General features: G+C 43.5%; 1 non-coding gene across 1 annotated transcript; it reads left to right on the top strand.

Annotated features, from left to right (window-relative positions):
- Positions 1-377: 377 nt before the first annotated feature.
- LOC119059231 (U6 spliceosomal RNA) lies at positions 378-484 on the top strand. The gene has a single exon (XR_005084384.2). It is a non-coding gene; the product is annotated as a U6 spliceosomal RNA (small nuclear RNA).
- The last annotated feature ends 6869 nt before the right edge of the window (positions 485-7353 follow it).

The raw sequence follows: 7353 nt of genomic DNA, 5'->3' as shown, positions 1-7353 counted from the left end.
ATCTCTCTTCAATCTGGTTGGGTATTGGCTGGACCATGGTTTTGTTAATATTTAATACCCACCTAGTGCTTACTCAGTTCTAGGCATTTTTCTTTTCTTTTTTTTAAAAAAACTTGATTTTTAGCCCTGACTGGTGTAGGTCAGTGGGTTGAGCGAGGGCCTGCGAATCAGAGGATCGCTGTTCGATTCCCAGTCAGGGCACATGCCTGGGTTGCAGGCCAGTTCCCAGCAGGGGGACACAGGAGAGGTAACCATACATTGATATTTCTCTCCCCTCTTCCCTTCCCCTCTAAAGATAAATGAATAAAATGCTTGAAATTTTATTTTTAAAATTTCAAAATAAGCATTTTCAAATGCTTTAAAAATGCTTGATTTTAGTGCTCGCTTCGGCAGCACCTATACTAAAATTGGAAAGATACAGAGAAGACTAGTGTGGCCCCTGCACAAGGATGACAAGCAAATTTGTGAAGCGGTCCACATTTTTAGGAATCCCTCACCTGGTGACCCATGATGCTCGCACCATCCGCTACCCTGACTCCCTCATCAAGGTCAGTGACACCATTCAGATTGATTTGGAGACTGGCAAAATTACTGACTTCATCCAGTTTGATACTGGTAACCTGAGTATGGTGACTGGAGGTGCTAACCTGGGAAGAATTGGCGTGATAACCAACAGAGAGAGACACCCTGGTTCTTTTGATGTGGTTCACATGAAAGATGCCAATGGCAACAGCTTTGCCACCTGGCTCTCCAACATTTTTGTTATTGGCAAAGGCAACAAACCATGGATTTCCCTTCCCCATGGAAAGGGTAGCCACCTCGCCATTGCTGAAGAGAGAGACGATTGCAAATGTATTTGTAATGAATGAATTGAGGATAACCTAACATGAAAAAAAACCCAAAAAACTTGATTTTAGAGAGAAAGGGAGGGGGAGGGAGAGAGAGAGAAACATTCATTTTGTTGTTCCATTTATTTATGCATTTGTCTGTTGCTTCTTCTATATGCCCTGATTAGGCATTGAACCCGCAACCTTAGCATATTGAGATTATGCTCTAACCACATGAGCTACCTGTCAGGGCCTAGGCACTTTTCTATTATTAATACATTTAATTCTCATGACAATACTAGGAATTAGATATTATTATTATCATCATCATTATCATCTTCATCATCATTATCCTTATTTGACACACAAGGAAACAGGCCATACAGATGTAAATGGCAGAGCCAGGTTTCAAAATTAGGCCGGTTGGTTCCAGAAGCCAAGTTCTCAACCACTGCTACAGAGCCTCTCACTGCTTCTCATTCTTTTTATCTTCCCAGGCTCCAGGACCCGGCTGCCTCGGCTGCCTCAGTGTTAGGTCCCTGGAAGACGCTGTCCCCATACCCTACACCGGAAGTAGGGTGTACTACTTCCGGTACACCGGAAGTAGTAGCAGCATCAGAGCCTGTGCCCAGACTGGTACAGGCATCTGCCAGGTCCTTCAGGTGCTCATCTACAAGAACAATAGTCAGTTCTCGGGGGTCCTGACTTGGTCCCCTTTAACTTGGCCTGGCTTCAAGTTGGGCGACACAGCCTTTCTGACCATAGCTGGGCTTCCGATGAGACAAGGCTAGTTATTGCTGTCACTCGTATGACACCACAGTCAAACCTGCATGGTTCAGAGCTCCAGGGTCAAGGAGGAGTTGGATACATACCTCCCAGTTCCTCCCTAAACTGATGACACATTTTCTACTGGTTAAATTTTACTCTGTTAGCAAGATGGTTTATGAACCAATTCTGGCATTTTTGTCTTTCTTGTACTCACATGCTCTTTGTGCCAGCTCCCTGCTTCATGGCTGACTATGGTGCATCGATATCAGTTCATCTGTGGCCTTTGTACTTGGAAATCATTTTGGCTGGACCCAAAATCCTTGGTTCACAAATTCTTCCCTTGAATATCTTAAATGTGTCATTCCATTTTCTTCTACACATGATCTTAGCCAAAAGGCCAAGAAGCAGTCCATTTTCTTCTGATATAAAGCATTGCTCTCAAAAAGTCTGATAATCTGATATTCTTTGCCTTGTAAGTGATTTGTTTTTTTGCCCGGATGCCCATAGTATATTTCTTTTCCTTTGAATTTCCGTAATTTTACTAGACTACACCTTGGTGTTGGTTATTGTGATCAATTTTCTCAGGTTCACAGCTTCCCTCCAAGTATATGTTAAAAAATGTTTTTCTAATTGCAGGAAATTTTTCTTGACTCTGTACTATTTGTGCTTGACTTTGTGCTATTCTCTGTTTTTAGTATGTGTGAGATTATATTCACCCAGCTTCTAAACGTGTAATTTTATCTCAGATCTGTTTTGCCTCTCTATTTATTCTGTACATTTAAAAGAGAAGAACAAAGTTGGAAGACTTACACGACCTGATCTCAACCCTTCCTATAATGCAGTTGTTAAACAGTGTGGTGCTGGCATAAGGAGAGAGACAGAGATCAAAAAAACATAATAGAACTTTCAGTCACGCACAGGCATATACAGGGTCCAGCAGAAATAAGGCTTGCTTGAGTGTGGTTGGTAGGGTAATAACATGGGTGTGATAATGTATAGTTTTAATTTGAACATTTCACCTAAAATGTCATATGATATGCTTGAGTGTGATATTCTTATGTTACAGAATTACATGCTTATTATTTTGTTATAAAAAGTTTGTAATTGGCCCTGGCTGGTTGGCTCAGTGGATTGAGCACAGGCTTGTGAAGCAAAGGGTCGCTGGTTTGATTCCCAGTCAGGGCATATGCCTGGGTTGCAGGCAAGGTCCCCAGTATGGGACACATGAGAGGCAAGCACACACTGATGTTTCTCTCCCACTCTTTCTCCTTCCCCTTTCTCAAAAAATAAACAAATGAAATATTTTTTAAAAAAAGGCTTGTAGTTGAAAGGGGTGTTATTTGTGCCAGAGCCTGTATAATGTCAATCGATTTTTGACAAAGGCACCAAGTCAATTCAACAGGGCAAAGAAAAGTATTTTCAATGAATGGTGTGCAAAAGAAGCTTCAGCTCCTCCCTCACGTTCTTCTGGCTTCTGCTGCTGTCCATTACTCTCCTCATTGTGTTTTCAGTTTGCCTGTGCTCCCCAGAAATGAGGAAAGAGATTTCCTTAGGCAGCAGGCTCCCTCACGAAACTCAGACTTCTCTACAACCAAAAGTGTACCCTTCTTTCCCTAGTTTTTTTTTTAGCAGCTTCCCCCTTCAAATCGTATACAAGAGTGATTCTCAACTAAAGCTCCCCAATATGATCAAAACACTAAACCAAAAATGTAAGTATTTCCTTCATTTCTCAAGCACAATCCCGTGGAGGGGAGGGGGAAGCTGATGGAAAACTTAGTAAAGTTCAATGATCACAAACACATACTTGACGATTCCATTTATATGCCAACACCCATGTTATCATTAGTCAGATCAAGACAAGGAACAGTTCCAACACCCGAGAAGGCACTGTTGTTGCCCATCCAGTAAGTACTGCCTCTCAAATTCTGGACAGAAGAGTTTGCCCAGTGCGGTATGTGTGTCTATGTGTGCGGATTCAGGCTGAGTAAGGCTGGAGTCCTTGGGCAGCTTCTATAACATCTCAGAAGCAGCAGGGGGCGCTGTGCGCATGTCCCTGAGAGATACGGAGGGTTTGGCAGCTGAACCACCAACTCCTGGCTCCCTGAACGCTCAAAGCTCCCCGTGACCAAAGCTATGTCTTCCAGGGTGGGGGTGGCAGGGGTGGAATAGGGGGATTCCCCTTCTCAGACCATGTTGTGGGGGTGTTAGTGTGCAGAGAGGACCCCAGCTTCCAGGATTTGGGAAATGGAGGGTTGGAGTCTCTGGGGACCTGCAAGACCCCAAGACACAGGTTTGGGAGGTATGAAGAAGAAGTAGGCACTGAGGCGATCCGCTGATGCTGTGCCCCTGATGTGGCTGTGCTGAGGAACGAGGGAGAAGAAATTAGCAGGAAAAAAGTCAAAGCAAATACAGCCGAAGAGCCCAGGAAGGCAGAAACAGTTTACAAGACCTCAGGTGTGGTGAGGATTTCCAAATACTTATCAGGTGCAGGCTTTTCCTCATAGCTAAACATTTATATTTCTGTCATTGCACTTGTACAAAATACACCTCCTGCAGCCCCCCAGTCTTCTCAGGTCACATGTATGGGGATGCCACCATCTGTCCAGTCCCCAGACCATTGCCGAATCCCCCTACTTATCCCCTCCGCCCATCATGGTGGGCAATTAATGCAGCTGTACTGATTAGCTGTATCACCTAATGAACATATATACCAAGTCCGAAACTTCGGCAAACCAAATCCAGCAGAGCTGTCACCAGGACAACGTGTCACCATCAGGTTGGGTTCATTCCAGAAATGCATTTTCATGGTATTCTTTCCCCCATTGAATTGTCTTGGCAACTTTGTTGAAAATCAACTGATCATGAATGGGAGAATTTATTTCTGCAGTCTTAATTTGATTTTATTCACCGATCCAAATGTCTATCTTTTGCCATACTGTCTTGCTTACTCTAACTTTCTTCTTCTATTTTAATCCTCACCCAAGGATATGTTTTCTTGATTTTAGAGAGAGAGGAGAGATAGAGAGAAACATTGAGGGCTCCCATACACACCCTGACTGGGGATCGAACCCCCAACCATTTGGTGTATGGGCATGATGCTCTAACCAACTGAGCCACTCAGCCAGGGCTGATTACTCTTAGCTTTTTAAAAAAAAATTTTTATTTATTTTTAGAGAGAGGGGAAAGGAGAGAAATATTGGTTGGTTGCCTCCTGTATGTATCCCAACCAGGAACCTAACCTCTACCAGGAATTGAACCAGTGACTTTTTGCTTTGCAGGAGGACAAAAGACAAAAGCCCAATCAACTGAGCCCCACTGGCGCACCAGTCAGGTCTGATTACCTAGCTTTGTAGTAAACTTTGAGGCTTGGAAGTGAGTTTTCCAGCTTTTTTTTTTTTTTAAGATCTTCCCTTTTTTTTTTTTTTGGTAAAGATTTTATTTATTTATTTTTAGAGAGAGGGGAAGGGAGGGAGAAAGAGAGGAAGAGAAACATCAGTGTGTGGTTGCCTTTCATGTGTCCCCCACTGGGGACCTGGCCTGCAACCCAGGCATGTGCCCCGACTGGGAATCAAACCGGTGACCCTTTGCTTCACAGACCTGCATTCAATCCCCTGAGCTACACCAGCCAGGGCTCCAGCTTTGTCCTTTTTTAAATTTATTTTTTCAAAGCTGTTTTGGCTATTCTGAGTTCCTCAGATTTACCTAAGAATTTTAGGATCGGTTTGTTAATTTCTGCAAAGAAGCCAGAAAATATGCATTGCATTGAAATGCATATGCATTTCTCTGAGATGAAAATATGCATTGCATTGAATCTGTTGTAGGTGAATTTGGGGAGAAGTGACATCTCTTACTATATACATTGGGTGCTAAATGATACAAAATGCTTTGTCTACCTCTATTGAGATGAATAATAAAGACACTCCCATCACTCTGGAAATCCCAAGGTCCTAGAGGTACCCTCCCAGCAACCAGGATGAAGACCAGCCAGGTCTTGGATTGACCTGCATTCAATCCACTGAGCTACACCCTCCAGGCTGTTTGTTATACAACACTCTTGCTCCCTACACAGCACCCCATCTATGATACTGAGGATGGCTTCAAACTGGTCACTTCACAGCTCAGGTGAAGTGTCAGCCACTACCTAGGAGCTGGGACAAGGTCTAGCCTGCAGTGGCAATGGTCCCAGCATCACCTGGGAGTCTTGCTCTCAGATGGAAGACATCTTCTCTGTGACTGTGGGTATAGATGGGCACATGGCTGGCAGGCACTCCCTTCTTCTCTACTTTCTGCCCTGGAAGAGGATTTCCTTCACTTGGGCTGGGAGCTCATTGTGTCCCTCCTGTTGGTGACCCAAAGGACCTTCAGCAAAGACACCAGAGGAAGCCAGTTGCCAGTCTGCCAGCCCCATGTGGAGACTGAGTCTCAGTCAAGGGTTTCCCCACCCTCTGTCCTAGAAATTACTGAAGGTGTGGATCTCGTCTACAGTTGAAGGCATGGTCTCATCTCAGTGGCTGGTTCTGTTTATGCCTCATGAGTAGACACAGCAGCTCAGATGTCCCGTCCTAAAGTGACCGCTCTTTTTTTTTTTTTACCTCCACCTACAGAGAGGTCTTGCTTTGGAGTCTCCTGAAAACTGAGCGCCCACTTGACTCCCTGGGCTTCCTCGTGTGGCTGTGCTTTAATGAGAAAGTTCTAGAACGTGATGAAGAAGGCCGTGATAATGGAGAATGATGGTTAATTGCATTAACTGGGTCCGAGGGTGCTCAGATTAAATGTTACCTCTGGGCATGTCTGTGAGGGTGTGTCTGGGTGAGATTAGCGTTTGAACCAGCGGACTTGGTAAAGCAGATGGCCCTCCTCGACAGGGGGACTTTGTCAGAATCCAGCAAGGCCTGAAAAGAGCAGAAAGGGGAGGGAAGGAAGAATCCTTGTCTTTTTACCCTTGGTCTGCCTGCTGAGCTGGGACATCCAACTCATCTCCAGCCCTTGGAGGGGGATTTACAATGCAGGCTCCTATGTTCCCCAGCCTTCAGGCTCAGACGGAAGTACACGGCCAGCTTCCCAGGCCTGCAGGCTGCAGCCTTCCGGTCCGGGGGCTCCTTGGGCCCTGTGATCCCATGGGAGCCAGTGTCTCATTTTATATACATACATAATATATCTCCTTCTATATCTACATTATAGAATGTATCACTATATTATATATTATAGTATATATTATACAGTGCATTACATATCATACTATATCATTGTATATTATATATTACATTACATTGTAATATAGTATATAATATATAATATAGTATATAATATATAATATAGTATATAGTAATATATTGTAAAATTATATATTACTATACATCATGTATTCTATTTATATAATAATATATAATATATTGCATGTTAATATAATATAATACATAGAGGTATATAATATATAATTATAATGATTATATTTGTATTATATTATAATCATATTTTATATAATGTGATGTATTATGATACATGTTATGTAGTATATAATAGTATGTGATATATAGTAAATAACACATCATATATGTAGTGTGCATGTATATCTCCTATTGGTTCTGCTTCTCTGGAGGCCTGGACAATGTAGGAGTCTCCACCTGAGCGTGGGCAGCACCGAGCAGGGAGCAGGCCCTGGGCCACCTGGAAGTGCTTGCTGATGGGCTCAGACCCAGGCAGGGTGGGGCTGGGATGGGACAAACAGAACTTCTGCAGGCACAGGGTCTGGCCAAGA

The sequence above is a fragment of the Artibeus jamaicensis genome, unplaced genomic scaffold (assembly GCF_021234435.1).
Source record: "Artibeus jamaicensis isolate MK-2021 breed Jamaican fruit bat unplaced genomic scaffold, CSHL_Jam_final contig_1128, whole genome shotgun sequence".
In the NCBI taxonomy this organism is placed as follows: domain Eukaryota; kingdom Metazoa; phylum Chordata; class Mammalia; order Chiroptera; family Phyllostomidae; genus Artibeus; species Artibeus jamaicensis.
Note: the sequence above shows the minus strand (reverse complement) of the source record. Positions and strands in the feature narration are given on the sequence as shown.